We start from the raw sequence: 26,268 nt of genomic DNA on the forward strand, positions 1-26,268 counted from the left end.
ATGAAAAGTAAATAGCAATGGCCACATTCTAAAAGCTCTTAGTCAACATGGGGTTGATTTTATTATCAGACCATAGAAATTCCAAATCCTGACTGTAAATATAATTTACCAAATTTACAGAGAGTGAAAATAGCAATCTTCAAAATTACTCAGAAGTGATGACAAGAGATAACCTAGTGTGGGAAAGAATTTGCTGCAGAAAGAAGAGAATTCAAATTTCTGTGCCCATACTTTAAAACAGTCATGGTTGTATACAGCTATAACCCCAGTGCTATGATGACAAGGAAAGAATTTCTGGAGCGTGTGCATAGCAAGATAGCATCAGTACGAGTGAAAGGCTTTGAATTGAGAAAATTGTGTAGAAAATTATAAAAGAGGATACTATTTACTTTGTCTTCTGCTTGAACACATAGGCATGAAGACATAGACAGACAGACAGACAGACAGACAGACTCACACACCCACACACGCACACCATATCACATACACTAATTCTTGGTGGTCATGTACTGAGGAATATTAAATTAAAAATTTATAACCTTGAACTCATGAAAATTTCCCTTGACCTTTATAATTCCCATTGATCATGAATACTATTTTGTGGACCATGAATCCACATATGTAAAATAAATCAGTTGTCAGAATAAAGAAAGGGCATGACATATTAATATTAGAAAATTTAAAAAACATTAGATTATTATTTTTTGGGGTGTGTGTGTGTGTGTGTGTGTGTGTGTGTGTGTGTGTGTTGCATGTGTGTGTGTTCACGTAGGTCTTCTGATTCCACAGCATGTTTATAGGCCAGATGGCCAATTCCTGTAATGGGTCATTATCTATGGATTCCTATGTTTAAAGTGAGGGTGTTAAGCTTGTTCTGCAAGTCCTTTTTCCCTCTTGCTGGCCCAACATAATTGTCAAAATTTAAATGAATTTCTTATAAGCAATTGATGAAGGTTATTTACTCATCATGAAGTTAGAAGTTCATATTGAAGCTCAGCAAGCCTCTGGAGTGACAATTCCATTTTATGTCAGCATAGGAGACTTGGATATCATTTGATAAGGGCTTATGACTAGTTGTATTAATATTCATAGAATGACCCAATTGTTTGATCCTTGAAGAATTTACCATTAAATTGGAAGACAAAGAAAAGAGCCAAATAAGTCCAGCAGCTACTGAGATGCAGTCACTGACTGAGCTGAGTCTGAGCAAACATCAAAGAAACAGTGAGGTGTACTGTAGCCTAAGTAACGATACAAGCAAAAGCACTAAAATTCCTTAAATGAGGCATATAGGTATGGGAAAAGCACTTCAACCTGGGACTTCACTTGACTTACGCTGCATAAAAATCTACCTTCCAGAAATATACCTAACAATGAAGTTGCTTACCTCATCTCACCTGCATGAAGCTGTATACGTATCAAACAATGGACTAAGACTCCCTGCACATAACATTGTTTATAAACTTCTCTTTCATGATCAACTTCCATTCAAAAGTATTCAAGAGCATATCCACATACGGGAGGTAGAAATCTGTTTCAACTGGCATGAGACAGTTTAGAATATATACTCAGTAAGTCGTATTGAATCCTCTGGAACAATTTTCAAGGGAATCATCCTGTTTAATGTCATATACCTAGTGATAATGAATATTCATTTGATTAAATCAAATGCACCATGGAAACTGATGTTCACAGTTAATTAAGGCTTGCCTAATCAAAAAAAAGCCAATCAAAACAGAAATATCCACACTGAACTCTGAGTAAACACTTCCTCCTTCTCGAGAGGTCCACAAATTAAAGCTACACTGAATACCAGTGTTTCTCACTTTCCTTTTGAATAAAGTTTCTTTGTCACATTGCTCTCTGTGACTTCTTGTAATAAGATGAAAACATCCTGGAAACACCTACCTAGACAGTAACCTCAGATAAAACTGATAAGCATCTTCTTCAAATAATGACATGAATTATGGAAGCTCCAAAAGAATTCTCCTGTTACTTTCTTGTAAGAACTTCTAAGAATGACACAAGCCATGTCTAATCTCATGCCTATTTAAGGAAATCAGAAGTTATAAAAAAATTCATCCTAGTGTTGTTTTTTGTACCAATTTCAACTTTAAGATATTAAATACAATCACATTGGAATTCCTTTTTTCTCAGAAGTTTTGATAATGTCTCCTACAATTAAGCAAGAGGAGAATCCTTAATGAATTTCTCTAAAATACATTTGCATGATAGATAAAATATTAACTCTAGAATGAGAATATTAGAAAAATGCTTGTTTCTGTGTTACTGCATTGGAAATGCAATTTATACCCCTTTGTCATTTTCAAAATGCAGATGTTCATGGTATACATATTAGATGATGTGGACTATTAATAATAATAAAAGTTTCTAACAATAATTGAAGAAGAGAGCCAGTACTTTGAGACAAAAATGCTTCTGTCACCTTTAATGTATATAGTTTTTGCTATAGGTACACAGTGATTTCTACGTATGAAAGTCTAAATGCTCTACAGCTCATGCTTTCTGGTTTCAAGAAGTGAAAACTTCAGTAATAGCTTTTAACTTCAAAATCAAAATGAAAACAAAATGCCTGAACACAAAGAACAGAAGGAAAATAAAAGAAGGGAAGGAAGAAAGCATGGAAGGAAGGAAGGAAGGAAGGAAGGAAGGAAGGAAGGAAGGAAGGGAATAAGGAAGAAACAGGAAGAGATTTGGTAAGTTGCTCATTTGACAGGCTACATGCCAGTATGGAAGACACCCTTGGATGAGTTCCAAAACTGTACAAGATCAGGCATGGTTGTTCGTATCTATAATTTATTGATGAATATCAGACATTCAAAGTCGTCACTGGATACATAGTGAGCTTCAGACAAGTCTGGTGTTTATGAGATCCTGTGGTACAGAGAGAGAGAGAGAGAGAGAGAGAGAGAGAGAGAGAGAGAGAGAGAGAGAGAGAGAGAGAGAGCTAGGGACCTAGGGGTAGAGGAAGAAAGGAAGGACTGACTTCGAGCGATAGCGACACAAGATGGCAGCCACCCCAGGCTCAAGAGAAAAAGTCCTTCGAGATCTTCGACTGTTGGAAGAGCTGGAAGAAGGCCAGAAAGGAGTAGGCAACAGCACAGTTAGCTAGGGTCTAGAGGACATTGAGGACCTAAGTTGTGCTGTGTAATATCATCTGTCCAGTATAACCGCTGTCTGCCTGGTGAACTTATGCGATCAATAAGGTGTGTTGAAATCAGTTTCCTTTGGGAGCGATGGGCACAGCTAACGCAACTGTGGAGAGACACGTCTCACACAATCACCTGCTGCTGGCACTTGGCCTGGGTATGTCTTTGCCCTCCCCGCCCTCTGCCACAGCTGTGTGGTGGCCCTTAGAATAGATGGGGAGGTTTCAGGTAGCAGCCGTGGGACTGACCACCACTAGGCTTGGGGTGCTCTGGGTGTACCTATGCTTTCTTATGTCTTAAGTGATTGCCCCATCCAAGCCATGGTCCCCACTCCTCCACTCACACCCTTGGTCAAACCTTAGATTGTAACCTCCCTTCCCCTGAAATTGGCCGTGGGTGAGGAATTCAGAGCTTCCAGTCTCCCCACCTTTATCAAGGGGTGCTGCTTTCCCCTCCTCAAGTCCCTTGTTGTCCATCACCACCCAACACTTGCTGTGGCCAGAAGCCATCAGATGAGGTTGAAAAAGCCTGGCCTCCCTCCCTTAGCTCTGGACCACACTTGTTCACCTGCCACCAGCCTGGGAAGGGAGCGCTGGGTCCGTGACCCTGCCACCACCATCAGCTCTTGAGCTTTGAGCTCAGGTCTAGAGGTGAACAGAGCAGTCACAGGGCGACTCAGATGGGCCACAGCTCAGGGTCTTTGGATATATGCCTAGAGAAAGGCCATGTGGTGAGTCCTCGGTGCAGAGGTTCTGAGTTGGTTCCTTTTCCCATAATTGCTTTGTTTTTACAAGTTGAAGAGGTTTGAACAGGGCTCTCAGTCACCCTGATCACCCATCGAGTCTGGAGTGGAGCCTGACAGCTGGAGCAGGAGGCCCTGACTCTGCCAACTCGGGTTTCAGTGTTGCTCCTCAGACCCTGGGCAGACACCCAGAGGAGCTCTGTGTCACCATGTTCACAGATCATTTGCAGATAGGTGGGCCTGGCTCCTGGCTCATTGACAAGCTCCCCACTCTGTTCAGGACCACTAAATGTTGAAATGTGGATGCATACTGAAATAAAGGCAATTCGAGGTGTTGCAAAGGGGAAAAAAAAAGGACTGAGCAAATGAAACACTGGTGATTCTTTCTTAGTCCATTCAAGCCTCATTAAGTTTCAAATTTTTCAAACTAGCCATATGTACAGCAAAATTCAAAAAGACAATGATAATAACCACATGGCAGTCACCTGGGGAGGGATTTTGCTCACAGTGGTAGAATGTAAATGAGCTGAGTTGATAGTATAAGAATAACGCAAATCCTCAACTGATTGATTTGAAGTATCTTTTCCCACATATGAGCTTACTTTAATGAGAGGAATGGTGGACATGTCAACCTTAAATGAAGTACAATTTTTTAAGCCTTCTCTATTCCTATTTTCAGTCATGGTGACTTCAGACAAGATTTTCTGATAGTATATATCAGTATGATATCATCTTACTAAAATCAATAGGAAATACAGTCCAAATTTTTGAATCTCAATTAATTAAAGATGAATATTTACACAAAATTGTTTGTATCAAATTTGACAAAGTTGTTTTCGTGAATAAGAAAACCACACAGAAGTAAACCTTTAACAAAAATTAAGATCAGGACCTATAGAAAAGGTTCATGGGTTTTCCTTTGTCTCTAGTAGAGAACCTAAGTTCAGTGTCCAGTATCTATACTTGGTGGGTCATTACTACTTGTCAATCGAGCTTTGGAAATTGGGTACCCTCTCCTACATTTTGCAAGTACCTGTACTCATTTGTGCACACATGTACAGATGCATGAAGCAAATATTTAAAACTGCTTTAAAATATGAAAAACTAAAAAAAAGTCAAAAAGAAAATGAAGGACAAAGAACAATAATTTGAATATAAGTCATGTTAATGCTGTACATATCTATAAAAAAAGGCACCTTGAAACAGCATAATTCAGATAGTTAAAATGCAGTCCCACACTCCTACCCAGTATTTAATATCAAATTATTCTCTATAGTTATTCAAATCAATATTCAAATCAATAATTTCTACAGGTCCATTTAATAGTCTTTGTTCATTAAACTAATCAAAATCTATGTTGTAGTTATTTGAAGAGAAAGAATTTTATGAATCATGTGATATCAACTGAATAAATGTGAAAATTATGTATGCAAACTTTACAAAAGTTAGTTTCAACACAAAAGTATAAATTTACAATTTAATAAACAAGGAACTAATTGATCAACCAAATGTTAACAAGTAAAATTCATCTATGTATTCAATAGAAAATAATATTTGAGATATAAAATTAAGACTATGTTAGTAAAATAATGCATAAGTTATTTTACTTAAAAAGAAAATCTTATGATCGTATTAATACAGCTAGAAAACATTAAAAAAACGTAATACTCTTAAAAATGGGATACACATGCACACAAATTTAGAAAAGTTTGATACATATACATTATATTATAATGTCATTTCAAAAGTTAGAACTATCATTGTGTTTGTTATGAATGAAAGGAAGATGTTTCAGACCATAAACAGAAATAAAATTTTCTGGAATTTTACATAAATTAAAAGCATTTAGAAACTAAAATTTTTAATAACATCTCCATCATAATTAGATGAGTATGTTCCTGCCTTCTTGCAATGAACATTGAATTGATCTCTATTGTATCAAGAAAATTGTGATAGCTGTTCGGTACAGAGAATGAAAAGCTGTCCTCTGGACAGCTCATGGTTATCACACTCATGAACCCACAGCACCTGTGTTAACACAATACTTTCACATGATCAAGCCAGTTAGAGTCAGGGCTTAGATGGTGTGTGCAATCCTTGACAATGCCGTATTGAGGGGATTTAGGCATTTGATGGCTACTGGTGAATGAAGAATCATTCATTTTGGGGGGGGGGTATTGCCTTGGTAATTTGCTTGTGCTTCAATAGATTCCCTTCACGAGTGACACTAGGTTTTGCTTCTTTGATGAGATCTAAAAGGTAAACAGATGAAGACATGGTGTCAGGAGATGTATTATAGGAAATCTGGTGAGATTTGGTAAAGAGAATGTAGAGTGCATTCAAGTATATTTCTTTATATAAAAATAAAGAAAAGTATGAAAGGACAAATGTTTACTTAATTAACAGAAGATAGAATATCTATAGACAAATTCTAAAAGGCTTATATACATAAAGCTAGAAATAATAGATGAGTTTAAAAGATGTACAAATTTTCTTCACTGTTTAAGAGATCATTGTAAGAGATCATGGGAGAGAATGTAATGTATTATAATATACTTTCAAATGTAAAAGATTATAACTTTAGCTTATTAACAAATACAAGGTTTTTCACCGACTGAGATTACGTATAATCAGTTTGAGGTAATTCCTCCCTGTTGAATTATATGCATTTCTAAATTCCTCAGAAAAACAACCTTAGAATAACTACTTTTAGTCCCCCAAAGTCCAGGGAATTGGGGCAAAAACTCTTCAATGGTTTCTTCAAGCTGTACATAATTATTTTTATAAATATTACTAAACTAAAATTATGATCTTTTACATTGGCACAGAATTTATTTGATACAAATTTAGATTTTTAAGATTTTCTTTAATATAAATTTCTCATTGATTTAAAATTAATATTGTTACTCTGATGTACACGTATTGTGCCTATACAACACATTTCAGCATAGATGGCTTATACCCAGTCCTTTTCTGCTATTAAAAAATGAAGCTGAGATGATTAAGCACGTGAGTTTAAGGTCAAATAGCAAAATCATGTCTCTAAGTTTATTGTTAGAATGCTTTCAAGATAATTTATTAAGATAATTAATCGACAACAGTTCAGATTACTTATATAGTTAGATGGTTTCTAAAAAACACCAGAAGTCCACAAAATATGACATTTAATGTTCTTTAACTTTTATTGAGACATGTCCACTCCCACCAGCTCCCCTTTGGTATATTCAAAGAAGAAACTGAAAATCTCCACCTCCACGTGAGGTGATTTATTGTGGCAGACAAGCAATATGCAAAAATTGCTCCAATGCTTCTACAGACTAATTACTGTCCAGAAAAGGAAACATTGCAGAATAAGTTGGCTGAAAATTTCTGCCAAGCCAGAAAGATTAGCCGTTCAAAATTCAGTGTTTCAAAAGTCTGTCTGATGATCCTAGGCCAGAAGCCTGAAGACTTGCTCTCACGTGTTGCTCACAGGGGACTGTGCAAATAGAAAATTGTCTCTATAACCTATCTCAGTTCTAGAAGCCATGCTACGTTTCCTATATTTACAGATATATGGATCATTCTCAGATTACTGGCGGGGTTGAAAACTTAGTATAATCTTATAACCCACTCAGACTATTTAACTATGAGAATATATATATATATATATATTTTTATTAACTTGAGTATTTCTTATTTACATTTCGAGTGTTATTCCCTTTCCCAGTTTCCAGGCAAACATCCCCCTTATCCCTCCCCCTCCCCTTCTTTATGGCTGTTCCCCTCCCCATCCTCCCCGCATTGCCGCCCTCCTCCCAACAATCTAGTTCACTGGGGGTTCAGTCTTAGCAGGACCAAGGGCTTCCCCTCCCACTGGTGATCTTACTAGAATATTCATTGCTACCTATGAGGTCAGAGTCCAGGGTCAGTCCATGTATAGTCTTTAGGTAGTCGCTTAGTCCCTGGAAGCTCTGGTTGCTTGGCATTGTTGTTCATAAGGGGTCTCGAGGTCGTTCAAGCTCTTCCACTTCTTTCTCTGATTCCTTCAACGGGGGCCCCGTTCTCAGTTCAGTGGTTTGCTGCTGGCATTCGCCTCTGTATTTGCTGTATTCTGGCTGTGTCTCTCAGGAACGATTGACATCCGGCTCCTGTCAGCCTGCACTTCTTTGCATCATTCATCTTGTCTAATAGGATGGCTGTATATGTATGGGCCACATGTGGGGCAGGCTCTGAATGGGTGTTCCTTCTGTGTCTGTTTTAATCTTCGCCTCTCTATTCCATGCCAAGGGTATTCTTATTCCCCTTTTAAAGAAGGAGTGAAACATTCACATTTTGATCATCCGTCTTGAGTTTCATTTGTTCTACGTATCTAGGGTTATTCAAGTATTTGGGCTAATAGCCACTTATCAATGAGTGCATACCATGTGTGTTTTTCTGTGATTGGGTTACCTCACTCAGGTTGATATTTTCCAATTCCAACCATTTGCCTACGAATTGCATAAGTCGTTGTTTTTGATACCTGAGTAATATTCCATTGTGTAGATTACAACATTTTCTGTATCCATTCCTCTGTTGAAGGGCATCTGGGTTCTTTCCAGCTTCTGGCTATTATAAATAAGGCTGCGATGAACATAGTGGAGCACGTGTCTTTTTTATATGTTGGGGCATCGTTTGGGTATATGCCCAAGAGAGGTATAGCTGGATCCTCAGGCAGTTCAATGTCCAATTTTCTGAGGAACCTCCATACTGATTTCCAAAGTGGTTGTACCAGTCTGCAATCCCACCAACAATGGAGGAGTGTTCCTCTTTCTCCACATCCTCTCCAGCATTTGCTGTCACCTGAGTTTTTGATCTTAGCCATTCTCACTGGTGTGAGGTGAAATCTCAGGGTTGTTTTGATTTGCATTTCCCTTATGACTAAAGATGTGGAACATTTCTTTAGGTGTTTCTCAGCCATTCGGCATTCCTCAGCTGTGAATTCTTTATTTCACTCTGAACCCCATTTTTAATAGGGTTATTTGTCTCCCTGCGGTCTAACTTCTTGAGTTCTTTGTATATTTTGGATATTAGGCCTCTATCTGTTGTAGGATTGGTAAAGATCTTTTCCCAATCTGTTGGTTGTCGTTTTGTCCTAACCACAGTGTCCTTTGCCTTACAGAAGCTTTGCAGATTTATGAGATCCCATTTATCGATTCTTGGTCTTAGAGCATAAGCCATTGGTGTTTTCTTCAGGAAATTTTTTCCCGTGCCCATGTGTTCGAGATGCTGCCCTAGTTTTTCTTCTATTAGTTTGAGTGTGTCTGGTTTGATGTGGAGGTCCTTGATCCACTTGGACTTAAGCTTTGTACAGGGTGATAAACATGGATCGATCTGCATTCTTCTACATGTTGACCTCCAGTTGAACCAGCACCATTTGCTGAAAATGCTATCTTTTTTCCATTTGATGGTTTTGGCTCCTTTGTCAAAAATCAAATGCCCATAGGTGAGTGGGTTCATTTCTGGGTCTTCAATTCTATTCCATTGGTCTATCTGTCTGTCTCTGTACCAATACCGTGCAGTTTTTATCACTATTGCTCTGTAATACTGCTTGAGTTCAGGGATAGTGATTCCCCCTGAAGTCCTTTTATTGTTGAGGATAATTTTAGCTATCCTGGGTTTTTTGTTATTCCAGATGAATTTGCAAATTGTTCTGTCTAACTCTTTGAAGTATTGGATTGGTATTTTGATGGGGATTGCAAAAAATCTGTAGATCGCTTTTGGTAGAATGGCCATTTTTACTATATTAATCCTGCCAATCCCTGAGCATGGGAGATCTTTCCATCTTCTGAGGTCTTCTTCAATTTCTTTCTTCAGAGTCTTGAACTTCTTATTGTACAGATCTTTTACTTGTTTGGTTAAAGTCACACCGAGATACTTTATATTATTTGGGTCTATTATGAAGGGTGTCGTTTCCCTAATTTCTTTCTCAGCTTGTTTCTCTTTTGTATAGAGGAAGGCTACTGATTTATTTGGGTTAATTTTATACCCAGCCACTTTGCTGAAGTTGTTTATCAGCTTTAGTAGTTCTCTGGTGGAACTTTTGGGATCACTTAAATATACTATCATATCATCTGCAAATAGTGATATTTTGACTTTTTCTTTTCCGATCTGTATCCCCTTGCCCTCCTTTTGTTGTCTGATTGCTCTGGCTAGAACTTCAAGAACTATATTGAATAAGTAGGGAAAGAGTGGGCAGCCTTGTCTAGTCCCTGATTTTAGTGGGATTAGTTGAAGTTTCTCTCCATTAAGTTTAATGTTAGCAACTACTTTGCTGTATATGGCTTTTACTATGTTTAGGTATGGGCCTTGAATTCCTATTCTTTCCAGGACTTTTATCATGAAGGGGTGTTGTATTTTGTCAAATGGTTTCTCAGCATCTAATGAAATGATCATGTTGTTTTGTTCTTTCAGTTTGTTTATATAATGGATCACGTTGATGGTTTTCCGCATGCCTGGGATGAAGCCTAATTGATCATGTTGGATGATTGTTTTGATGGGCTCTTGGATTCAGTTTGCCAGACAACACACCTAAAAGCTCTAGAACAAAAAGAAGCAAATACACCCAGGAGGAGTAGAAGGCAGGAAATAATCAAACTGAGAGCTGAAATCAACCAAGTAGAAACAAAAAGGACCATAGAAAGAATCAACAGAACCAAAAGTTGGTTCTTTGAGAAAATGAACAAGATAGATAAACCCTTAGCCAGACTAATGAGAGGACACAGAGAGTGTGTCCAAATTAACAAAATCAGAAATGAAAAGGAAGACATAACTACAGATTCAGAGGAAATTGAAAAAATCATCAGATCTTACTATAAAACCCTATATTCAACAAAACATGAAAATCTGCAGGAAATGGACAATTTCCTAGACAGATACCAGGTACCGAAGTTAAATCAGGAACAGATAAACCAGTTAAACAATCCCATAACTCCTAAGGAAATAGAAGCAGTCATTAAAGCTCTCCCAACCAAAAAGACCCCAGGTCCAGACAGGTTTAGTGCAGAATTCTATCAGACCTTCATAGAAGACCTCATACCAATATTATCCAAACTATTCCACAAAATTGAAACAGATGGATCACTCCCGAATTCCTTCTATGAAGCCACAATTACTCTTATACCTAAACCACACGAAGACCCAACAAAGAAAGAGAACTTCAGACCAATTTCCCTTATGTATATCGATGCAAAAATACTCAATAAAATTCTGGAAAACCGAATCTGAGAATACATATTTAATTAGCTAGTTATCACATAATACATAAGCTAGCCAGGATATAACAGATTTTTAGCCTTTTAAAAGCTAAAATATATCTAAATGTTCTGTTTAACTAATAAAAGTTGGGATGGGTGTTAGGTACATCTTATACTTTTAAATTACAGAATGATAATAGTTGTGCTCAACTTATATTTGAGAAAAAAAAGTTTCTGTTTTTTTTTTTAATTAAAAGGGTAAAAGAGTAGAATGATGTCATTATTAAGGTGAAGTGAGGTACAGGACAGAACCAGGCCTGTCATTGGATAAGAAGAAAGGATGGGTGGGAGAAAAGTTTTAGAGAGGCAGGGGAAGCCAGAGTGAGAATGTGAGAGCACAGAGAACATGGCAGTAGATGTTTTGATGCCTCTCTGTACATATTACAGGTTGTTATGACTATTCTCATGGGATGGGTGTGTACAGGATTCTGTGCCATCTAGATTGGCAAATTATATCTTATCAATTGCATCAGAAAATATTGTTTGATGTGTTCTTTCATAAGGCAACTTAATTGAGTTAAAGAGAGTGTATGGTGGCCAGATGCATGTGCCTACCAAAGAATTGGGATGTGTTTGCCTGGCGTGGTGGAAAGCCAACCAAGAGGGCTGTGGATGAGGGAGGAGCAGCCTGACAGGGTGTCCTGTTGGGAAGAATAGTGTGTCAGAAAGTAGATGGGGGCAGCATGGAGCCACTGAGATAAATTATTGCTATTTCCAATGGCACCAGAAATATTAAGAGAGTAAGACAGCTAGGGTATAACTGAAAACCAGTTCTGTCGGGTTTTTTGTTTTGTTGTTTTTATTTTTACTGCAGCACATATATTGTGCGTCGAGTGTCCTGAAGGGAAAACATGCTTAAGTCCTTGAGTATGAGGTGATTTATTGCATCATAGCCACATATAAACATGATGGGATACTGAAGACAAAGATAGGAGAGTGAGGATTTTTAATTTCCAAGAAATTATAGGATTTTGGTGTTTCTCAATCGTATGATTTCTTGGGGTAGGATATATACCTTGTGATCTAGACTAATAGATGAATCACAGAAAGAAAAAAGGTGGAGACAGATTTACCATTAAAGGTTTTTGGGGACTGGGAATCAGATGCAAGGGACAGAGAGACTACAAGACCACAGAATATGTTGCTTATCAATTATATTGAGAGGTTACAAAGGGGATGGCAGGTTTGAGGAAAGCAGCCAGTTAGACAGGACTGTGATCTAATACTTCCCTGCTTATGAAAGAAATTCAAAAGTCACATCCAGCTGGAAAGTCTTATGAATGCTATGAAGTACCTATTAATGTGAGGATCCAGGACTGCCCTAGGCTGTCTGAAAGACCTGGACAAAAGAATAACTGGAACACTAGTTCTATGCCCTTACCCAGGATCACACTTGTCAAGGCCTGTCTGATGCTGAAGCCAATGTCTTAAAGGAGTCAAGATTGAGGGAAGAGACTCTTCCCTTAGGTTGTGGTTATCAGTTCTTAGGCAGCTGTAACTGTGGTATCCATGTTCTTTTCATCAGCATTGTCTGACTTAATCATTTGCTGACTTAGTTGTTCCCCATGTACAACCACCAGTACCTCCAGGACTGCAAATTATAAATATGATTCTACAATTTCTAATAAAGAGCAAATAAATTTCAACCAATCATCACAAAAATGTTTACTAACAGCAATCACATTTTAAATCAGACAAACTAAAAATAAATTGAACACCATGTGCTCCAGCTGTATATCCTCGGGACATAACCCCAAGACACCAAATTACTACAGAGGTTCTTGTACAGTTTCACCCATTTTTGCTTAGTTCCCAGCAGGGAGGAAATGCAATTCATATGCATCCTAATGGGGTGACTGCTCTGCTTTTCCTATCAGTTATTTTGCTATACTGCCACTATGCCATCCTCATCGTGCAATCCTAGATAGCACAGTGATCTATGACTCCAAGATATAATGTTTGACTATGTAATTGCAAATATTGGAAGAGAAATGAAGTCTTAAATACTGCTATATATTTATTTAAATGTCCCTGTTTGTTTTATTCCAGAGACTGTGCTGCAAAAGGTATATACACATTTCTCCCTCATTTCCTCTGCTGAAGGCTATTAATTCTCATGTGATAAAGTATCACATTCTCTATACTATTTCAAGAGAAATTATTCCTTTTCTATTTAAAGAGTCTAAACTGTCCTTATATCAAACTATGCTGTCTATATAACAGGCAAATCCAGAAATAAACTGTGCTTCACAAGGTAAGTATGCAAAATACGGTTTTATAGAATTGCTTGTAATGCATCTACTCCTATTTTTATTTTCTGGTCTATTCAGGTGTCTTTTATAATATCCATCTGCTTGTTAACTATGGAAAGTTACAAACAAAAGCAAAAACAGAAAACAATTAAGGTCTGTTATCAAATCTTAAGCAAACATTCATCACTCTAGGACTGGGAAATTGCTCAGAGGGTAGAAACATGGACTTGGGTGTGAATATTCAGCATGTATACATAATGCCAGGCATAGGGGATAGCTACACATAACTATTACCTCTGAATCCTGAGGGCTCGCTGACCAGTTCTCCAATCCCACACTGAATTTCTAGTTCAACAAGAGAACTTATGTCAAGAAGAGTGAACAGCACTAAAGAAGACACTTGAAATCCTTCTCAGAACTCCAAAAACACATGTACAGATGGGTAAAGCCACACAGTTACAGGCATGCACCACACACTCACATCCACCAACATTCTTACAACACACAACACCACAGATACATAGAAAATGGTTAAGGGACTGCAGGATAATTCTTAATTTGCTGTTGTCACCCAGTATGTATCTTATATACTGATAATAACCAAGAAAAGATTAAGCTGGAAGAGAGTTTATCCATAATTTTAACTTTTGCTATATTTTAATTTAATTAAAATGCTTTCATAATTTTACACAAAATATTATATCCAGATTTATGGGATTCTAGAATCACCCAGGCCAAAAACTTTTGAGCATGTCTGAGAGACATCAGACTGGAAGAGTTCTCGTGCAAAGGCCCTCCAGCCAGAAGCTGGAACCCAGATACCCTTCAACAGAGGAATGGATACAGAAAATGTGGCATATTTACACAATGAAGTACTACTCAGCTTTCAAAAACAATGACTTCATGAAATTCCTAGGCAAATGGATAGAACTAGGAAATATCATCCTGAGTGAATTAACACAGTTAGTAGATACTAATCCAAAGCTTGGAATACCCAAGATACAATTCATAGACCATAGGATGCTCAAGAAGGAAGAACAACAAAATGTGTACACTTCAGTCCTTCCTAGAAGGGGGAACAAAATACTCAAGAGGGAGGGGAATATAGGGACTCAGTGGAGCAGAAACTTAAGGAAAGGCCTTCTAGATGCTGCCCCGTCTGAGGATCTATCACATATGCTGCCACCAAACCTAGTCAGTATTGCTGATGCCAAGAAGTCCTTATTGATGGGAGCTTGATGTGGATTGTCTCCTGAGAGACTCTGCCAGAACCTCACTGATAGAGACAAGCATGCTTGAAGCTAACCATCGGACTCCATGGGGACTCCGATGAAAGAGTGAAACAGTTTGCAAACCCATAGGAAGAACAACAATATCAACCAACCAGTGCTCCCAGGGATTAAACTACTAACCAAATAGTACTCATGTAAAAGCCTAATGCTTCAGTTGCATATGGAGAAGATGATGGCATTGTCTGGCATCAATAGGAGGAGAAGTCGTTGGTCCTGTGAATGTTCCTTTCTCCAGTGCAGGGGAATGGTATGCTACTGAGGTGCGAGTGGGTGGATGGGAGGAAAAGCATCCTCATGGAAGCAGGGGGTGGGTTGTGGGAGAGTGGGTAACTCGGCAAGGGAATAACATTTGCAATGTAAATATATAAAATATCAAGTTAAAAAATGTTACTACTGCTCTTAATAACCCTACATAAGTTTTTAAAATCCACTTGCCATAATTCTTACAAAGTCTGTTTTGTGTTCACACACGGACTATGATGGATTAACACCATATCTGGGAATATCTTCTCAGTATTAGACATAATATCTGAATATGTGTTTATTTATATCCATTTTTTGTTCAAGAAGAATCCGATGCCAAAGAAAATTTCCTCTTTTTGATTAGCATGGAAATTATATTCAAAATAAGCTAATAAAATAAAGGATACCTGAGTGTATACACATTCACATACATATTCATATATATGAATGGACTTCATGTTTTCCCTAGACATTTAAGAGCCAGCAGTTTTGCCCTCTGAGCCATCAATCTACACAGGAATTCATAGAGAAACCCTGTCTGAAAACCTAGGGGAGGGAGACAAACAGATTAACTGATTTATTGCTCTCTCTCTCTCTCTCTCTCTCTCTCTCTCTCTCTCTCTCTCTCTCTCTGTGTGTGTGTGTATGTGTGTGTGTGTGTGTGTGTGTGTGTGTGTGTGTATTCAAGTGAGGAGGCACTGGCAAATAAATGTTTGCCCCTCCTCTGTAAGCCAGGCCACCCCAATATTGCCTTTCCTTTTCCTTAGTTTGTTTGGTTTATTCCAAGTTAATTGTATCTGTTTCTTTAACTTCCTCCTCATTTCTTTAGTTGAGTCAGGGGTCTTTGCACATAAGCCCTGGAAATCAGTACCTGGATCAGGTCTGCAGCCTGCTCACAGGGTTCTACCCACCTACACCACTCAAGTGATGCAATAAAAGACATGCAGCACCGACCTGGCTTCTTTTCACTGTACATTTACTTTAGATCCAATGTTCATTCAGGTCTGAGAGAGGAGGGAGAGAAGGAGGGAAGAGAGACAGAGAGTGACAGAGAAACAGTGACATAGAGGGAGAATTGTAGGTTATTGTTCCATCTCTTCAATCACTGTCTGTTGTTTGCCATCTTGGCAACCATGCCCCGAAACCCTACCTTGGGTAAGATCAAGCATAATGGCCGCAACCATACAATTCCTGCTTAGTCGAACTGAACACCCCAGTCATCACTACCTGTGGAGAATTGTAAGGGGGCTCCTCTGATCTGGAGAGTAGTACCCTTGAATGAAATGAGAAGCACAACAAGCATTATTTGTTTTGAAATATAAGACGTGGAAAGAACTATATGTGTGGATTTACAGACAGAAAGACAGACAGACAGACAGACAGACAGACAGACAGACAGGACAGGACAGAACAGGACAGAACAGGACAGAACAGGACAGGAGAAAAAAAATAAGAACACAAACAGAAACTCAAAATGGAAGTCCAGTTCCAAATAGTCTCTGTCTGCACTGTCGCTCAAGTGTTGGTAGTCCAGCTTATAAAAGCTTATACATGGATGGTTTTGGGAAATGCTGCTGGGTGTTCAGTTCAGGTCGAAGATTATTGCAGGTAACTAGACAACAAAGAAAGCCATTAGACTGACTTCTACAGTGTTTGGTTTCTGAGTGTGTTATCACACAGAAGAACCTAACAGAATATGTAATGAATTCCGGCAGTAACAGCAGAAACAACCAATGAGAAAGTGTCCTTATAATATTAGTAACTGCAACAAAATGGCAGACTAGCTAGGTAACAGTTACCTAGCCATTAACTAATCTGACATAGGCCTTCTTCACATTGCATCTACATAGGCCTTCCTATCTTCCTCTCCAGTGCTGAGACCAAAGTGAGATCAAAGTCATGCATCACCATGGGTACCTTCCTTTTCATTTTTTTCTTTCATCCTAGGAAGTGTGTGTGTGTGTGTGTGTGTGTGTGTGTGTGTGTGTGTGTGTGTAGAGAGAGAGAGAGAGAGAGAGAGAGAGAGAGAGAGAGAGGGAGAGAGGGAGAAGGAGACGGAGAGGGGGAGAGAGAGAGAGAGAGAGAGAGAGAGAGAGAGAGAGAGAGCTTTAAAATCAGCACTCAAGACTTTTTTCTTCCTATCCCTATCCCAATGCCCCCAAACCAGCAGTAAAGCCACCAGCACCAGAGACAGAGGAAGATGAAATCTCTAGTCTGAAAAACTAGAGGAGGGAGATAAACAGATCTCTCTCTCTCTCTCTCTTCCTCATAATTTCTTAAAGTGTTCCCTTTGTGCTGTGTGGATTCTACTTTATTAAGCAAGTTTCACATTGTACTAGCTCCAAAGAGGAGTCAACAGTCTCTTGGCGTGCAGGCAGTTGTTGCCTTCTTTAAATATTTTTTGGTGTGTTTGTTTGTTTGTTTGTTTGTTTGTTTGTTTCAAAACCCAGGGCCTGCCTGCGTTCAACAGATCCAAACCCAGTTCTCAGAGGGGAAAATGGAGTCAAGTCCAAAGTCACTGGCATTTAAGTCATCTGCCATTGACAGTCATAGGAGATGGGAATATCGTGCTTTCTCCAATGGAGATTCACCTGGGTATGCATCAACCACATATAAGGACAGGCCTGGGGTAAACGGGGTGGTGGATGGGGAGGAAGGATCTGGAAAGAGCTTTGCGATGGGAAACTATGATCAGAATGTTGCACAGAAAACAAAATTTGTCCTAAAAAAAAAAAAAAAAAAAAAAAAAAAGCTCCCGATATCTATCCGAAAAGGAAAGGAAAAAAACAGAGAGCAGAACTTTACTAACTGCAAATGTTCCATCTCCCTGTATCCAATCACTCCACTCCCAGATAGGTAGATGATAGTTTGCACTTATGTCCCAGTTGTGCTATCGAGGTTAATAAAAGGAGAACCACCTCTGTGGTTATGTGATCCACACACGAAATAAAATAAAAGGAGTGGATAGATGTGCCTAGCATTTTAAGATGCTCAATTTCTTTGCAAGCTTCATTTTGTTTCATTCTTTTAAAGGTTTATTTATTTATTTTCATTTATATGAGTATACTAAAGCCCTTTTCATATACACACGGCAGTAGAGTACACGGGATATCCCTTTGCAGAGGGTTGTGAGCCACTATATGGTTTCTGAGGAATGAAACTCAGGAACTCTGGAAGAGCAGAGCAGTGAGTGCTCTTAACCTCGGAGCCATCTCTCCAGCCCTTCACAAGCTTTATTTAACTAAACATTAAACATGAATCAGAAATGCCAAATCCTGTAAATATGGTCCAGATTCAGCCTTACTTAGAAGTCCAGAGCTGGCAGGGTGAGGCTGGGAGTGAGCGAAGGGAGTCTTCCTCTTTCCCTGAGGGTGTGCTATCAATTCCACTACCATTTCCAAACAGCTGGGTGTGAGTCTAACTAAGGTTTTATTCAGTCATTTGCCATTAGCCAGAGCACTGAAAGGACAGCGAGGGATCAGACATTCCCACTGAAATCATCACTCACTGATTTCAGGCAGAAAACTTGCCCCCCCACCCCCAAAAAGAGGCACCACCTGGCTCAGCACTGAAGCAAAGCATGCTAGGGCAGCAGCTGGGACAGTCCTTCAGGGACATGCACATTCTCCAGCCCCACCCCACCCCACCCCACCCCCTCTCAGCTAGCTCCTGTCCACCCCTCCCCCTTCCCCCACATACAGGGAGGAGGCCTTGTGTGTGTGGAGGGGAGAGATGGAAGTATCTCTTGAGAGAGGGTTCGGGTCTCCCAAACAAATAAATAACTAGAATCTTCATTTATTTACTTCATTTCATCGAGCATACCGTGGAAGAGGGAAAAGGAACAGGGAAACTAGGCCAACTGGTAGAGCTCCTTTCATTTTGTTTCAAAAAGGAAAAGCCAAAGAAACAACACTCCCTGGTTTTCGTGAAAGAACATAATGGGAAAAGTTGAAACATCGGCTCGCCACTTAATACTTTGGCTTTTAATAAAAGGGCCAACAGATCTACCTTCTATTTGGTAAAAAAGAGAATAAAAAACCACAAAAACGTCCTGTCAGCCAACTTCCCTTTAAACGTCTGTTAAACAGGAAGACTGTTTTTTTTAAACATCATTTTAAATACTTAAATATGTATTTGTGCGTGTATGTCTGTGTGTGTGTGCACGCACGTGTGTGTGTGTGTGTGTGTGTGTGTGTCTGTCTGTCTGTCTGTCTGTCTGTCAGTGTATTCTGTATGGAGAGGATGTGCTGTACCACTCGGGACGAGGTGGTCTGGGGCCCACGGGTGATGCTGCGCCGCACCACCACCCCAGTCACCTTCCCTGTAGGGCCTTCCCAGAAGTCCCGTAGCCATTTTTGCGCACCACCACGGTGGAAGGGCGCCTGGCTGCGGCCAGTCACTGAACAGGGGGGGAAGGGCGGTCACCCACCAACCCCACCCCCGGCCGCACCTGCGCACCCGAGCCCACCTCCTGAGCGCCTGCCGACCCCCCTGTTGGGAGGAAGGGGGACAGCGACGGCAGGACGCTTGGAGGGGGGAGAAAAATGCGCAGATGGAGGAAAGGGGAGTGGGAAAGATCTGCCGGGATCACCCGCACAGCCGAACCTGCGCCTCTGGGTTGAATCCTCTGGGCGGACTGCACTGACCACACCCGTTTACCTCTTAACGGTTTCACGCCCTCTTGAACTCTCTTCAAAGTTCTTTTCCACTTTTCCTTACTGTACTTGTTGGCTATCGGTCTCGTGCCAGTATTTAGCCTTAATTGGAGTTTACCACCCGCTTTGGGCTGCATTCCCAAGCAACCCGACTCCAGGAAGATCCAGGCCCAGCGCGCCTGGGTCTGCTACTGGCCTCACACCGTCCAAGGGCTGGGCCTCAATCAGAAGGACTTGGGGCCCCCACGAGCGACGCCCGGGAGTGGGTCTTCCATACGCCACATTTGACGCGCCACGGCACTTGGCGGGGATTCGGCGCTGGGCTCTTCCCTGTTCACTCGCCATTACTGAGGGAATCCTAGTTAGTTTCTTTTCCTCCACTGACTAATATGCTTAAATTCAGTGGGTCGCCACGTCTGATCTGAGGTTGAGGTCGAAAGGGGTAGGAAGAAAGGAGGGCGCTCGCGGCCGCGGGCGGACGGAAGGAGAAGAGAGCGAGAGGGTGCCAGGGTCCCAGGCCGGGGCCTGCGACCTCTCTACCCTGGCCAGCTCCCACATCCTGGGGACAAGTCGCGTCAGCGCACGGACGCCACAGCGTCACGCCAGCTGGCGCCCGAGCGGATGGCCCCCACAAGAGGGAGGGGGGGAGGAGAGGTACCTGAGACCGGCCCCGGCGCGTGCGGTATCCCCCCCCACCCCCAGTCCGACCCTCACAGGTTGCTCTCTCTGCGCGCACTGGCGGGTGCGTGGCGGCGGTTGCACCGACCCCGTGGGCGGGACCAGCCTCCCACCAGACAGGAGGTGAGATGAACGACCCGGGCGACATGGCCCCTCTCGTGCCCAGGCACCTGACTGGCCCCCGTCGATGTGTCCCCACGGTGGGGAGAGCGGGCGAGGACGGGAGCAGGAGTGCCGGAGCGAGCAGGAATGAACCACGAGAAGGGTGGCCGGCCCACGGTGCCGGTGGATGGGGGGATCTAGGCCCACGCAGACCCACCGGGCGTGGACGACCGCCGGACGCCGCCCAGTCTGAACTTCGGGAGACGGAGGGCCGAGGGGAAAGGCCCTGCGAGCAGAGTCCCAGCCGCGAAACGCCCCCCCCCCAGGCGACGAAACCGCAGAGGGCGTGGCAGTGATTGATCCTCAAGAGCCTCTCAGACAAGTGTAGCCCCGGGAGGAACCCGGGGCCTCAAGTGCGTTCATAGTGTCCATGATCAATGTGTCCTGCAATTCACATTAATTCTCGCAGCTAGCTGCGTTCTTCATCAACGCACGTGCCAATTGATCCACCGCTAAGAGTCGTATCAGTATCTGGGGTGTGAGCGGACTCCTACGGGTGCTAACAACAGCACCAGCTACCCCGCCCGCCTCTGCTGAACTGGAAGAGAGGGGCCCATGGCGAGACGGCTCCACCTCAGGCCGGCCAGCGGGAAACTAAAGGATACATGTGAAAAGGAAAAAAAGACAGGGTCGGGAACAGAAAGGCAGGACACACCGGACATGGGACGCCGCGAACCCAGCACCCAGCGGCGGCCAGCCAATGGGCGGAAAGTCGGGCACTCGGGCCCGGACCCCACGGGCGCCCAGAGGGGGCCCGCGACATGGCCCCTGACCGCCGCTTCTGGAAGCGCCGGCGGCCGGAGGGGGCCCGCTGAGTCTCAGGGAGCACCAGGTGGAGGGAGGAATCGGGAAGCCCTCCTGAGGACGACCGACGGGCGGTAGGGCGACCCCCCCTGCAGGGTCTTAAAACTTCCACATTGGAAGAGGACAGCTAGGTACCCGGACATGAGCGGGGCGGACACGCGAGGCCCAGAAGGCGGGGCTGGCTGCAGGAGCACACCGGTGGCACAGGCACCCCCTGCACGCGACAGAGACACCCCGGCACCTTCAGAGGGGGAGAGCTGTGGTGGAGGGGTGGCAGGTGCATAGGAGATGAGATCACGGAACCAGTACAGAAAGAGGCAGAATGACCTCGGTACGCTGAGGGCCTTGGCTGGCCAGCAGGCAAGGGAGGTGCGGGCGGTGGAGGCAGCGAGGCAGAGGCAGGCACACGGAGGCAAGGACATAGGCAGAAGAGCAGGGGAGAGAGAGAGAATGGAGGAGGTCCCTCGACGGACCAGACCTGACACCCTTCCCTCACTGCTCCTTAACGACCCCCGCCTTTCCCGAAATGCTCACTTGGCCTGCAGCCACCGCACAAGCCACAAATGCGACCGCGACCCAGGGACCCGCCTCCCGGTGAGAGGAGGGACTCACACAGGCCAGAGAAAGGACCAGACACCCCCTCGGCCTTCTCCGTTAATGATCCTTCTTCCACCGGTTCACCTACAGAAACCTTGTTATTTTTACTTCCTCTAGATAGTCAAGTTCGACCTTCTTCTCAGCCCTCTGACAGGGCCATGGGCTGATTAGGCCTCACTAAACCATCCAATCTGTAGTAGCCAAGGGTGGTGTGTACAAAGGGCAGGGACTTAACACAAGCTTATGACCAGCACTTACTGGGAATTCCTCGTTCATAGAGAATAATTGCAATCCCCGATCTCCATCACAAATGAGGTTCAATGGGTCACCCTCGCCTGCCTTTGTAGGGTAGGCACACGCTGAGCCAGTCAGTGTGGCCCTAATGCAGCCCCGGACATCTAAGGGAATCACAGACCTGTTATTGCTCAATCTCGGGTGGCTGAACGCCACTTGTCCCTCTAAGAAGTTGGGGGACGCCAACCGCTCAGGGGGTCGCGTAACTAGTTAGCATGCCAGAGTCTAGTTCCTTATCGGAATTAACCAGACATATCGCTCCACCATCTAAGAACGGCCATGCACCACCACCCACGGAATCGAGAAAGAGCTATCAAAATCAATCTGTCAATCCTGTCTGTGTCTGGGCTGGGTGAAGATTCCTGTGTTGAGTGAAATTAAACTGCAGGCTCCACTCTTGGTGGTGCCCTTCCGTCAATTCCGTTAAGTTTCAGCTTTGCAACCATACTCCCCCCGGAACCCAAAGACTTTGGTTTCCCAGAAGCTGCTTTACTATCATGGGAATAACGCCGCTGCATCACCAGTCGGCATCTGTTTAGTCATGTACCCCCATTTGTTTTTCTTTTTTTCTCCATTTCTCTTTCTTTTTCTTTCATTGGGGGAGGGTATTTTTTAAATTCATTTTTTAAATATGATTTTCCTGATTTGACCTCTAGAAACCGGCTATTATTTCCCCTCATGCCTCCTGTTCTGAGGGCAGTTCCTCACTCACCCACTCACTCCTTCGAACCTGCCCATTCTGACAGTTCCCTACACTGGGGCATCAAGCCTTGACAGGACCAAGGGCATTTGCTCCCATTGGTGCCTGAAAAGGATATCCTCTGCTTCATATGCAGATGGAGCGATAGGCTCATCCTTGTGTATTCTTTGGATGATTGTTTAGTCCATGGAAGATCGAGGGCAGGGGTTTGGTTGGTTGATATTGTTCTTCTTATGGGGTGGCAAACCTCTTCAAATACTTCAGTTCTTTCTGTAACTCCTCCTTTTGGAACCTTGTTCTCAGCTCAATGGTTGACTGCAAGCATTCTCCCTTCTTCCCTCCCTCTCTTCTTCCCTCCCTCCCCACACCGCTCTATGTTTGTATGTTTGTGTGTTTGTGTGTCTCTGTGTATGTGTGTGTGTCTGTCTGTGTGTGTGTCTGTCTGTATGTCTTTCTAAGTGAACGTCACTTTTCTTTTCTTAGATAAAGTGATGAGATAAGAGTCTTAACCAAGCTATGCAAATACGTCCTTTAGGCTGAGGCCAGAGTATTTTTTCCCTCTGTTCTACTATTTATAGACCTAATACTAGGAGCTTCTAGCCTCCATGTAATCCAACTTCCAAGCTGACTGATTCAATATGGTTTCTCTTGGCATCTTCATGAGTTGTTCTACTTGGACTCACATTAACTTGGACAATGTGTTACAATCTTCTGGATCCTTCTAATTCTCCAGCTATTTCTGTTCTCCCCAGTGAATAGTTTGTTCTCTCAGAACCTGAATCTGTAAAATCATGTCCAGAAAACTTCCGTAAACACATGCCACACAGCACAACTTCTCTTTCTTGCTCAACTTCTCTCTGTCTTTCTTTTGTCTATTTTTGTCTCTCTTTCTCTACTCCTGTGTATTCTCTTATTCTTAAGCTGTTCTCATGCAAATTGGGCATATTTTATCTTTGATACATTCTGTCACCTTTTTCTTTGAATTACTACTTTATCTGGCCCTCAATTATATGACACTTTCAAACATGGCTACTTCCTTATATAAACTAACCTTACAATGTACAATCATTTTGCTAATATTTATCTACCTAGTTCTTACTTGGACCTATTGGTTGTAAAGAATTAACCTTTCAGGATGCCTATATTTATGGCAGAATCTTTCTGACCTTTCATATATGATCTCCTGTGTCTCAAAGATGAGGGTATTAGAATAAAAGTATTCTACACATTTTCTAGAAGGTTGAAAGATTCAACTTAAGTCTTATTTTATGATCCCATTAGCAGCCATCAGTCCAAAACACAAAATCACTAAAACAAATCCTAGTTGCATCAGGTAGGGTGGGAAGATATCCCAGTGATTAAGCAGGCAGGAAATGTTAGAGAGACATGGGAAGAAGATTGTTTATTGGTCTATATTTATGGCTTGCTCAGCCTGTGTTTTTATAAAAACTAGAACAATAAACCCAGGAGTGGGACAACCTACAGTGAGCTGGGCCCTCCAACAAAATTATTGATCAAGAAAGTGCCCACAGGCTTTTTCATTGGACAATCTTATGAAGAGTTTTTTCTCAGTTAAGATTTCTTCTTCCGGGGCTGGGGATTTAGCTCAGTGGTAGAGCGCTTACCTAGGAAGCGCAAGGCCCTGGGTTCGGTCCCCAGCTCCGAAAAAAAGAACCAAAAAAAAAAAAAAAAAAAAAGATTTCTTCTTCCAAGTTATCTCTATTTATATCACATAAAAAACCTTCTTATATAGTTTGTAGGTGAGAGTTTGTGGATTTTTTATCTCTAAGCTTATGTATTGAAGTGATATCATTAAAATTTTTACAAAAGAATGGCTAATAATAACCTGTGTGTGTGTATTTCTTTAATCCCCCAGGCTTTCGCCTGATTCTCGGTACCGTGTCGGTGCGGGCATTGGGCACCGACAGTGTATGTCAGTGAAATTATGTGTGTATATGTGTTTCTGCATGCCCACAGATATTATATGTATCATAATGGGGTATTAAAGAGGACAATGTCTTAATCTAAAGAAATGCTTTAGATTGTAGCACACACAAGCAAGAAAACATTCCTTTTTTGGCATGCGGTAGCAATTGGGCTTGCAACAATAAATTATGAAATATACTAGGAAGAGTGAAATAGCTCAGTAGGTAAAGATATTTGTTGCCAAGGCAGTTAACCTTGGTTTGGTCCTTGGGACATACACAATGGAAGGAGGAAATGAATGCCATAAATTGTACTCCGTCATCCACATGTGTGCAATCACATGCAGAAACAAGCAAATACTCAACTAAAAGAATCAGAAAATTAGAATTCTATAAATATAGGGCTTAAAATATATGCATAAATTAAAGTAAGGAAATAGGTTGACATGAGATATGGTAAGAATTCTGTAAAGCTGATACATACCCAGACTTAGAGAAAAAATCCCTATGTGTGTTCCGTTTCACCCCTTTCTGAAGCAAGAAAAAAATTACATACATGGAATTTCTGCCTAGTATTACAGAGCAACAGAACATAATATTGAGAATTAAAAGAAGAATACATATATAGTTCATATGAAGGCAACTTGGTCTTGCAGAGATAAGCTAAACAACTCCTGGATACTATAAGTTCAGACTCATGAACATGTATTACTCAGATTGATGAATCAAAAAACTTAAATATGGGGCATGTAGATTCCAGAGACTTTTCCACAGTGGAATTGTGGGACCAGGGTGACCAGACAATAGCACTTGTCTTTGTACCACTTAGATTTATAGGGACCTTTCCTTGCATGGTGGAGGAATAGGTATCTACACTGAAATGTACTATATGTAACTAGAGAAATAAAACAAAATGTTCTCCTTTATAACCAAATCAGGAATACTACTAGGAGATTCCAGGTTTCTTAGTCACATCGTGAAATAGAATCAAGTGACCTTGTTCCAATATGATATTCTTCATTCTTTCTGAGATATGAGGTAGAGGATGAAAGAAAATACCCCAACAACCTGGGTTTAGGGTAATATATTAGTTAAAAATGTCAAGTGTATGAGTCCAAGGGGATCTGACATCCATCAGGAGTCATGGAATACTTCCACTGGACTCTCCACAGTAGTTGCCGGTGTAGGATTTAGTTGCTGAATCAGCACTCATTTTTCAAATGTAGAAGACATCAAAATATAGACAAGGGGGATCATCCTCATATTCATTTACAAAGCACACCCACAAGTTTTCTATTGTCTTACTTGGAAAGGATAAATTTAAAAGAGTAAAACAATATTATTATACTCAAGGAAAAAGCTTGTGTCAAAGAAACAAAACAACAATTAAAGGCAAAAGTCTATGTTTTTCAATAGAGTGACTATAAGGAAAAGAAGTACACTTTAAGCAGCCATTGTTATCTTCTTCAAATTTATGGAG

General features: G+C 41.7%; 1 non-coding gene across 1 annotated transcript; it reads right to left on the bottom strand.

The window, feature by feature from the left end:
- Positions 1-20,776: 20,776 nt before the first annotated feature.
- LOC134486901 (5.8S ribosomal RNA) lies at positions 20,777-20,929 on the bottom strand. Its single transcript, XR_010066332.1, has one exon. It is a non-coding gene; the product is annotated as a 5.8S ribosomal RNA (ribosomal RNA).
- Positions 20,930-26,268: the final 5,339 nt, after the last annotated feature.

This window comes from Rattus norvegicus, chromosome 4 (assembly GCF_036323735.1).
Source record: "Rattus norvegicus strain BN/NHsdMcwi chromosome 4, GRCr8, whole genome shotgun sequence".
Lineage (NCBI taxonomy): Eukaryota > Metazoa > Chordata > Mammalia > Rodentia > Muridae > Rattus > Rattus norvegicus.